The sequence below is a fragment of the Rhyacophila brunnea genome, unplaced genomic scaffold (assembly GCF_057557595.1).
Source record: "Rhyacophila brunnea isolate RB1 unplaced genomic scaffold, BYU_Rbru_1.0 scaffold_3, whole genome shotgun sequence".
Classification (NCBI taxonomy): Eukaryota; Metazoa; Arthropoda; class Insecta; order Trichoptera; family Rhyacophilidae; genus Rhyacophila; species Rhyacophila brunnea.
Window position 1 is genome coordinate 34217 of NW_028232965.1, and position 12044 is coordinate 46260.

The window sequence follows — 12044 nt, forward strand, 5'->3', positions numbered from 1 at the left end:
ATAACTCACTGTTGATTTTTAAACGTCAATCGTGAAAATTTAAATTAAAAGGAAAATTTTTCATCGACAGCTAGAAATCTGAAAACCTCCTTATAAAATTTTATAATTCATGCGCTTATTTTTATCGTCGTGATTGAGGAATTTTATGACTCACCGTTTGTTTTTCAAACGTCAATCGTGAAAAGTGGGGAAAAATTTTCATCGACAGCTAAAAATCTGAAAACCACCTTGTAAAATTATATAATTTTTGTGCTTTCTTTTTGTCGTGATTGCGGAATTTTACGTCAAACTGTTGATTTTTTAACATCAAATCTAGAAAATCATAAAAAGTGGTGAATATTTTCATCCGACAGCTAAAAATATAATTATATAACACAGCACAAATAATGTTCACAATAATATTTAATATTCATAATAATTAAGTAGGGATCGAATCCTCCGATTTCCCGTACGACGGCTGATGTAAAGCCGCCTAAAGTCAGCTCTGCAGTAAACTTTTTTATAACCCGATTTTGAAATGATTATCGTGATTCGAGGGGGCTTACAAAATATGTGGGGTCGCAACGCAGACACGTTCCGGACCATTATTACTTGCATATTCCGAAGTTTGAACGCTGCTCGTCCTGTAACGAGTGAGTTTTAAAGTTTGTAAAGTGATGCTAAATAAGGACGCAATGGCAGTATAAGAGCCTACCCCTGTATTGACTGACTGTTGCGATAACTTTAATAAACTTCGAAACCACGTGAAATGGGCACATTAAAAATGATAAATGACACGTTAATTGAATATATATATAGGCCGTAACGTCAGTTTAAAGTCGGAGAAGTCAATATTTCAGACAATTTAATGAAAATCATAGATCGATAATTGAAAAGTTTCGCGCTCAATAAAATTGTACGTACGTCCGCCAACCCTCGTAGCCTGTCTAGGTAAAATTATATAAGTGCTCAAATAGAGCAATGCAAAGTCATACCAGGTACGCGAATTGTGTTTTATAAAATAATAACTAGAAAGTATAACAAAATTAAAAAAAACAGCCTTCGGTACGTCTGACACCAACGAAAGACATGCCCCAGCCACCCACCCTGGAACAGAACTTTGCAATCACCGACTCATTATATGTGGGGATACGGCGCTGCTTATACAAAAATGTCCCCATTTTCAGGTAAGCTTCCGCCAATTTGCCTTTAAACATGATGCTTGATTTTATAAATGCATACCCGCGCACAGCGCGGCGAAAAATTTAACATTTTTCGAATCTTGTACTTCTTCCTTACGTAGTAATCGGCCAACGAAAACGCCCTCACGACAGCTTACTTTGCCGACCGTATACTAGAGGTGGGAAAACTGGTCGATTTTGAAGACTAAGTATACTTACTACCAGTATAAAAAAATACTTGGTATCTAAACTTGTTCCAAAATACTTACTAGTATTTGAAATATCAGCTTTAATAGAATCGTTAAAAATACGTCGGCTTTTTGAAATGTCCCATTTTCGAGACAGGTACAGCTAGAACTGTGGCGCTAGTCACTCATGTTTCAGTAGTTATCCATTTATACAATCACGCATATAATTTGAATTCAGTTTATGTTTACAAATTACAATTATAACACTAAAAAATCGAGAAACTTGACGTGACGAAACCAGATAAACGCGTAGTCAGTTAACGTTATCAGAACTCCGTTATTCCGGCTTGCGACTGACGTCAATTCGATGTAAATGTCTTACTCAACTAAAACTAAAATTAAAACCCGACGCATACTAAACATACGCGAGTCGCGACGCCAAAGCGATGATTTCATACGTGGCAAAACTACGAACTAGCTAGCGGTCGGCGAGATCTCATACCATGTGTCGAACTCCTGGACTCGATAAAGTTTCATACTCAACTAAAACCAAAAACCAAAAACTCTTAAAACTAAAACCCTAAGGTGAACTCAAAAGTATCCTATAAAACGAACACGTGACCATTTCTGTCTTTCACTATACCAACTTTACAACAGAGGAGAAAGGGAGAACAATGACAGTTGAGTATAATATCACGGCTAGACATACGTGTATCATGATATCTCGCTCGCGCGCATTTAATATCAATAGCGCTGAATAGCGAGTCACGGCGCATATATTAGCGAATGCGTTCGAATTCGAACATCTAATACGTTTCAAGTTTCTTGAAACAAGTTTATTGGGCAACAAATACTTAGTATGGGTATTTTCATACGAAACTTAAGTACACAAACTTGTGACAGTATTTCCAACTCACCTCTACCGTATACCATTATTTATCTACGCTCCCCTCCCGAATCATCGTGATATGCCATAGATAGACGGAAAGAGCCGTGACCGCGCCCATTTCTACCTCTATGCTCGCTAAATTCTGCCATAAATAATATACGTAAATAGATTCGAAAGAGGCTAACAAAAGTATTCTCACTAAAACTGCACCATCTATTGTAAAGGCTTTGAAATAAAATTAAAAAGCCTACTAAATTTTAATTTATTTTCATATTCAGGCATGGGAAACGAAATAAATAAAAGGCAATTATATAAATTACACACATTTATTTATATAACTTAAAATTAATAAGTATAGTAACAGTTATCAAGTAAAATGATAACATTCATGGAATTAAATATTATAAACATTATTATCGAGTAAGTATACAATAATATTATAATTATAAAAATAGTACAATAATATTAAAAAAATAAATGAAAACATTATTACACTATGTTTCGCACTCATGTAGGAAAGCCTACCCATCAGATTTCATATATAACCACGGCATAATATAATATTCATTTACAATGAATACAATTTAATCGTTCTTGTAACGTTGAAACATTCATTCCAGCGCGGGGATGAAAGTTCTATGCAATCAAATTTTCGGTCACGTGTTTTCGTGTGTTTGGTCGATGTGTCGCCAGGTGGCTGAAAGCCGATAATATTAATTAATTTATGGTTCATAAATAAGATATTTTATTCTTATCTATGGTGATGAACCAAGGTTAGCCAAATCATCGATTGGGTGAAGTTTATCCGAAGTAGCCAGAACTAGCAAATTATTTCAATTATTCAGCGTTTGACATTTCCAATTGCCAACTGCCATATTTTGCTTTGAAAAATTGAAGTTACAACGTTACGGATTTTATTATTAATTATATTTTGTTGTACTTGCCTACCAGAATAATATTATAAAATTGGTATGTATTGTGTATTACATCTGTTAATTTTGTTGTACAAGACAACTGTTTGATATATTAGTGTAAAATAATATACATGAATAATATGCATGAGAAACATAATTTGACCTTACTTTGAATACTGATAAATAGTGCTATGCCAGTTATTTCAATATGAATTAACTACTCGAGCAGTAACACAATGCATATTGTTTGATGCAATTGAGGGGTTTTCGTAATCAATGGAATATTATAACGTTTCGTACTAAACCGAACATTTTCAAAAATTTGACAATTAGTAAATTTAATCATTTTAATTTTTCGGTACCTATGTCATACAATAGTATTCGATGAAATTGATACTTCCAAACAATTATTACCTATGTGATATTCCAGATTGATTGCAGATCATTCCAGAATTTCAAGGTGCCTCGTCATTGCTGGGTACCAGATTGCAAAATTAAGGGAGTGTTCTGTCACGCTTTACCAAAGGCAGACTACCAACGAGGCAATGGATCAATTTAATCGGCAATAGTACAATTAAACTGTTAAAATCACCTGACAACGTGGGAGTGTGCAGAAATCATTTTCTCCCGACAGACTACTTTCGAGGACTTCAGAGGATTATTTGAAAGATAATTTAACCTCTGCGAATGATAAAGTGTACACCGCTGGTTATGTTATTCGTAAAATTTCAAACTCTCGTACGCATTGTAAACGCGACATGAACACCGAGCCTACCAGCAAGCACGCTAACGTAGTTATGCGAAAATTCGGAAAGGATAGAAAATTAAAATATGCCTTTGACAATATGCTTGACTGCTTCAATTCAACTGGAAAATTAATTAGAAATTATTTATCAGAAAATGCTTCTACGCATAATATTCAGGCAAAATTAAGAACCAAAATTCTTCAGAAAATTGATTTCACCGTTTTTTCGTGCCCTCTCCATATTCTTTACAAATACATTCTTTCTGTAATACTGCAAATAAAAATCTAAATGGCAAATTAAGTTATTCGGGGAGAAATAAAGTTTATTTAGCAGCTGGTCAAAAATATAATAGTGGGCGAAGAAGGCCTGTGCGATAATAATTGTTGAACAATAAAATTATTTGTACACATTTTACACTAGTACCTATGTACTGGTAAATAATTTTTACTTTTACTCTACAGTTGTGATTTAAGTTACATATTGCATTTTTCTAATTTTTATACTCTGGATATTCACTTTATTTTGGGGGATTTAACAACATTCGCAGTGCACTGACATTGACACCTCATGACAGTTATTCTATCTTTTTTACAAGGTAAAATTAAAATGTAATTATTATTGTCAACCATTTTATAAAATAAAATCATATATTTATTTAAGTTGAGATGTCAATGTCAAACCATTGAGGCTGCAATTTTTTTTAAACATTTTTTGAGAGTAATGAGCAGATATGGCAGCGGACCATGATTCCTCATGATGAGACGAGACGGAGGAGCGACATTGGCCCCGGCTCAGCCAAATGCTACGGAACGCCCAAAACAAAAAGATAAGTGAAGAAGCCTATATCATAATGTTTATTTAGAATTAGTATCATTTGTACATTTTTATAAAATCTAATACTGATGGATAAAGTTTGTTCTCAGTTGTTTTGTAGTTGAATTTTGCATCTATCACCTTTTTTCTTCATTGAATATTTGCGATAATTGACATATTACGCAGTGAGTTATTATTTGATCATTTATTTTTATAGTAAACATGTTGAAACAGTGGCCGTTGCAGCCTCCCATTACATCCAACTAGACATGGCTCGGCTGCGTGCTACAGATGCATCAATGGATTCTCAAGCGAGTCAGGTTTTACATCGTCCACTAGAGGCACAGGAGCGACATTGGCCCCGGCTAATGCTAAGTGCTACGGAATGCCCAAAACAAAAAGAATAAGTGAAGAAGCCGATATTATAATGTTTATTTAGAATTAGTATCATTTGTAAATTTTTTTTAAATCTAATACTGATGGATAAATTTTTTTGACATGCATTTTGCGTGTGTTTTCATTTTACTTCTTTCAATAATTACGATAATTAATATTATTTCGGAGTGATTTATTATTTGTTCATTTACTTTTATAGTAAATATGGAACAGCCATCGATGCAGTCTCCCATCACATCCAACTAGACATGGCTCGGCTGACGGCGGACTTGACGTTTGAAGATGCAAGAAGACAGGCGAGCAATAGTGATTAAAATAATTGTAGTGTTTTCAGTCATCAGTAATAATTTATTTTAATATAAAATAAACGGCGCTCTCATGTAGGAAAGCCTACCTGTCAGATTTCATAGACAACTACAGAAAAACATCTTTCGTGTTGTTTTTATAATATACTAGCTGAAGTACCCGGCTTCGCACAGGGTCGCTTCGTGGTTATATTTATCTTAGATATTTTAAAACTAATAAGAGGTAATTATTTTTTTAATATTAAAATATCTGTGTAATACAATATGGCAATATGAAAATAATTCTAATAGGAGTAAAGGTCAAACATAATAACACTAAATTAAAATCGAATCCAAAATATGAAAACGTTATTAATGTTATTAATGTGTATTAAAAAAAATCAAAATTGGATGGAACAAACAAACAACAAACTTTGTATGTTATATAATAATAATTTAGAAACCTTCGTAGGTGTGCGTACACAACTGACAAAAGTTTCATCGCAATCGGATGAATGGTATAGGAACGCATACGAATAGTAGAAGAAGATGATTTTCTAATTCAGAAATCTTCGTGGGCATGCGCATGACAACTCACCAAAGTTTCATTGCAATCGGATTAATGGTATAGGAACGCATACGAATAGAAGAAGAAGAAGATGGTTGTACTAATTCAAAAACCTTCGCGGGCATGCGCACAACAACTGGTCAAAATTTCATCACAATCGAATGAATGGCATAAGAACGCATACAAATAGAAAAAGATGGTTGTACTAATTCAGAAACCTTTGGGGGCGTGCGCACAACAACTGGTCAAAATGTCATCACAATCGAATGAATGGCATAAGAATGCATACAAATAGAAGAAGAAAAAAATGATAGTACTAATTCAGAAACCTTTGCGGGCAAGGGCACAACACTTGATCAAAATGTCATTGCAATCGGATAAATGGTATAGGAACGCATACGAATAGAAGTAGAAGATGATTTTCTAATTCAGAAATCATCGTGGGCATGCGCACGACAACTCACCAAAGTTTCATTGCAATCGGATGAATGGTGTAGGTAGGCATTCGAATAGAAGAAGAAGATGATGGTTGTACTAATTCAGAAACCTTCGCAGGCGTGCGCACGACAACTCACCAAATTTTCATTGCAATCGGATGAATGGTATAGGAACGCATACGAATAGAAGAAGAAGAAGAAGATGGTTGTAATAATTCAGAACTTTTTGCGGGCGTGCTCACAACAACTGGTCAAAATTTCATCGCAATCATATGAATGGTATAAGAACGCATACAAATAAAAGAAGATAGAATAGAAGAAAAAGAAAATAGTTGTAACAATTCAGAAACATTTGCGGCGTGAGCACAACACTTGATCAAAATTTCATTGCAATCGGATGAATGGTATAGGAACGCATACGAATAGAAGATAGAATAGAAGAAGAAGATGGTTGTACTAATTCAGAAACCTTCGCGGGTGTTGACACAATTACTGACGAAAATTTTATTGCAATCGGATGAATGGAATAGAAACGCATATGAATAGAAGAAGAAGAAGATAGTTGTGTGAATTCAAAAACCATTGCGGGTGTTACCACAACAACTGACGAAGGTTTCATTGCAATCGGATGAATGGTATAGGGACCATACGAATAAAATAAGATAGAATGAAGAAGAAGAAGAAGATGATGATTTTTCTAATTCAGAAACCTTCATGGGTGTGCATACAACCACTTACCAAAATTTCATTGCAATCGGATGAATGGTATAGGAACCATACGAATAAAAGAAAATATAATGAAGAAGAAGAAGAAAATGATGATTTTTCTAATTCAGAAACCTTCATGGGTGTGCATGCAACCACTTATTAAAATTTCATTGCAATCGGATGAATGGTATAGGAACGCATACGGGACAGACACACAGACAGACAGACATACAGACAGACAGACATTCATTTTTATATATTAGTATAGCCTATACTCTTCCCGCAAGTGCAAGCAATAAGTTTACAAAGTTTTATCGCAATCGGATGAACGGTATGGCTGCGCATTAAATACGAACAAACAAACACACAAATATTAATTTTTATATATTAGATTATAGTGAAATCATGTACTTATTACAATCACTGCTTAACCAGTTAATTATTTTTTAATTAAGTACTACATTTAAATAACATGCTGATTGTATCGAATGGCCATCTAATGGAATACTATGGACGCTGGGCACGTGATCAGCGTTGAATGAATTAATTGATATTTTTGTTTATAGTATTGAGAGGAAACTAAAAGTTTCGGACAAAGCTGTGTGCTCTCACGATCCATTGTTACAACTAAATGTTGATCAGAGTAGGATACAATAGCCAGCTTACTTAAGGGGGGGCTGAAGAGCTCGACATTCAAATATAATTTAGTATAAAAAGGACCTCGGCGTCATAAGTACGTTAATTTAAATCGATCTTTTCGCAAAAATCACTAATCATCGGAGATTTTATTTCAAGAAACATTATTATTATTATTGATATTGTCTGCTGCACATTATTATTATTTTATAAACACCTGCAAGATGTACGCCGATCAGAAAACAGGGCTGTCAAAATAATATTATGAATTAATATTTTTAAAATGTTAATTTCATCATAGTTTTTAATCAAACCTGTGCAAGTACGTACTGATAACTTTGGTGGATTTTGTAGCAAACATACCATTGATATATATACGGGTATATTATTATTATAACCCAATTCAAATTAAACATAGGTTGATACTCAAATACTATTATAGTATGTTTATGATTTCGAGAAAATAATACGATGAAATAATGAAACATTACATTCACACTTTGCAAGATAACATCAAAATGTGTATATACTTATCTAAATGACGAATGACATTCATGAGTGAGCACGGCTGAATGCTTGTAAATGTGTTTTTTCTATTTCAAAATCTTTTAATTGTGTATTATTTTATTACAGATTCAAGGCCAACTTCATATAACTAATAAAAAATACTGTTTGTTTCTACGAATAAAAAAAGACAGGAAGGAAGATGTGTACAAATCACGGCAATCAGAAAGGCCGGCAAATATGGCCGACAATGCGTGATACACAAACATAAAATACACAAAATTACAAACACATTCGAAGTTTGCCGCACATGTACAGACCACGTGATATTTGTTTACGCAAAATCGTCGCTTTTCAAAATGGCGAATTTGATTGCCAGATTTTACTGCGATGAATCAGTATGTTCCTTCTTGTCTTTTTTTATTCGTAGGTTTGTTTACTATGTACACCGAGAAATTTCCATTTATAAAATCGGAAACGATTTTTACAGAAGAGTTTTGGAATACAATGCAACCAAAACTGGAAAAAATTCTATCATGGGTGTTGACTTCCTGAATTAGTTAACCCCAGGTCCATGCCACTACGTGAACCACAGTGGATATTAAGCCATTTCCACACTGGCAACAAGTTGCTGGCAACCTCATTAAATTTTACGATACTTACCATAATTGCTTAAGAAATTTTACGATAATCATCATAATTATCGTAAAATCTAACGAGGTTGCCAGCAACTTAACTTGTTGTCAGTGTGGACCCGGCATTAGATGCACAAAACTTAAATAATATATATTATAAATAAAAATTTAAAATTATAAATATTTATGATTTATGTCTTCGACAGCCCTGATGAAATATGAGTCGGATCGAGTCATAGAGCAAATTTATTGACACAAACTACTTTGACACAACCTTTTTATATTAACTAGTAGACCAGATATTATGGACCACATGTTAAAAAATCATAATTTCAATTCTCAAGGCCAATTCTGTAGAATGTCCCCTTAAGTGAATTTGATATTCTTCATCACTTAGATTTCCTTGCTTGTAGGACACACATGCGCCGCATAGATCCTTTTGTGGTTTAACTGTTTAGTTACAAAGGCAAAATATAATATAAATATTTAAATAATGTTACAAGAAGGATTACATTTTATTCATTGTAATTGATTATAATATTATGCCGTGGCTGTCTATGAAATCTGATGGGTAGGCTTTCCTACATGAGAGCGAAACATAGTGTAATAATGTTTCCATTAATTTTTTTAATATTTGTATCAGTTAAACAGACTACTTACTCAATAATAATGTTTATAAAATTTAATTTCATGAATGTTAATATTTTACTTGATAACTGTTACTATACTTATTTATTTCGTTTCCCATGCCTGAATATAAAAATAAATTCAAATTAAGTGGGCATAGGTACTTTTGTTAGCCTCTTTCGAATCTATTTACGTATATTATCTATGTTTCCAGCAACGACTATGAGCTCGCGCAATTATATGAGGCGTAATGTTTTTGTACATATTAGAAATATGCACCTTTTTCATTTAATAAACTTTCTTTTTATATTGTTATAATGCCGATATTCGAGTCAGAAAATATTTACCTAAATTATGTTAAAACTAACAGTAATACTTTCGCGATGATTTTGAAATTCGCCCCATCTGTAGATACCTGAGGAGCTCTTGTTTCTAACTTTGTTAGATGTTCCTAATTATTCGGAAAAGCGGAAAATGAACTGCTTTTCTGTGATTGGCTCGAGGATTTTGCTACTAGTCTGGTGGAAGGGGAAGGAAGCGATCTCATTGCTCCATCTTCGGCGCGCAAAAGCGTCATGTAACGTCATGTAAGCGTATTTCCCGCATTTTCCTAAACTTTAAACTATCGTAATATATATAGCAATAGAGGTAAATATGACCATCATCCGCCTGTATAATTTTGTAATTAGATAATCAGTAAAATCGTAAGAGAGGGGAAAGGCCGTCAATCCTTCTGACGTCAATTGTCGGGGAAATTACCGCCGGTTGGCTATATAAACTCGATCTTTTTCATACAAATCAGTAGTTGAATTCTTCGTTCCGAGCTAAGAGCTCTACTCCACGACTGTCCTGGCAAAATTTTCAGGCTTTCCGTATTTTGAAAAATCTATCGGGAAAAGATTTTTCTCGCGAACAGTACGTACTGTATACATCATCGCGAAGACGTCACTAATATAATGACGTCACTTGCATTACTCATCTAGTGGATGAGTCTTCATCAAGTACATAGTTACTAAGTACCTAAAGGTACATTTAGAAAAGGGACAGCGGCTCCCAACATTTAGAGAAAGTGCCTCAGTGTAATAATTACGTAGCCGTACGAATAAAATAAATATAAGTAGACGTAAAGAATAATATTCAGTGATCAAAATAAGTTTTTATGTAAATAAATACCTCCGAATTATTTGTAAATAAAATATTTGTGAAGAAGTATATCGAATAAAATTAATTATAAAAATTAAATAAATAATTAAACCATAATTAAATGGACCTTTAATTAAACATAGATCCTTAATCCTAAACGATCAGTACTACAACATAGCACGTGTGTACGTTGACATTGAATTCGAATCACCAGCTGATTCTGACGTTTCACGTAGCGACCGTGAATTTATTTTTTAAATAAAATAATAATATACCTACTCAATTCTGACGTCATTATATCATCGGGTGACGTCTTCTAGTTATAACGCAGTTTTGATATGGTGTGTTCATAGATCTCGTTAAGAACTCTTACTTTGACCACCCTCTCCGCCCCTTCGCAGAGCTAGCCTAAAGCAGGGATTCTCAACCTGGTTTAGGGACAGGGCCGGTTGAGAATTTTAACGCCCTTGCACTTTATCAGGACCGGGGTGTCGTCACTAACCTAACCTAACCGCATAGCAGGCTTAAGTCTGAAGTTTCCAAGAAACTCGATTAATAAAATTTAATAATTTTTCAAGTAGGTACTTTGCCGAACAGGGGCAGCAATCTGATGAGCCTGTATGACGAGATGTTAGCGTAGTCGTCCTTTCCCGGTTTGGGAATGACCACAACTTTAGCTACCTTTCAGATTTTTGGAAAATGACCAATTCTCGAACAAGCATTATAAAGAGCGATAACTATGCTAGGAACAGTTAAGAACGAATTGAGACAGATATCCGCCGTACGGCTGTCATGTCCCGGAGCTTTAGCTGGATTGAACAGCCTCAGTGTTTTTTCGACCACCTTGAGAGTGAATTTCTCGTCGTCATCTGCCTTTCAAGGAATCGAGGCGTCATTTTGAATCAATGTCTGTTGTTCCGTTTCACTTGCTATATTATCGTCTGGAAAGAAATATGCAAAGCCTCTGCAGATTCGAGAGCCGAAGAGGTCATGCGCCCGTTTATTGTTCTTGTTGTAAAATGAGATCTTTTCGGTATTATTTTTGAATTGATAAAGCTTTTTTATAACTTCTTTTATTAGTCTCATCGACGTTCGGAAAAATATCTGAATATTTTATATATAACTAGCGAGTACTTGGCATCCGTTGCAATGCCACTCAAAGAAAGAAAGTGTTTGTGTTTTAATTCTGTTTATTGAAGTGCTTTCAGATGCACAATAAGTTTTGTTTTTCCGTCTGGTGCATACACGAATAAATCAGAAGGTTTTCCAATGCGTGAGCAGGCCACATACACGTGTCCATGTGATAAGCATAAATTTTCCAAATTTGGTATAGGAACGCATACGAATAGAAGATAGAATAGGAGAAGGCGATGGTTGTAATAATTCAGAAATCTTC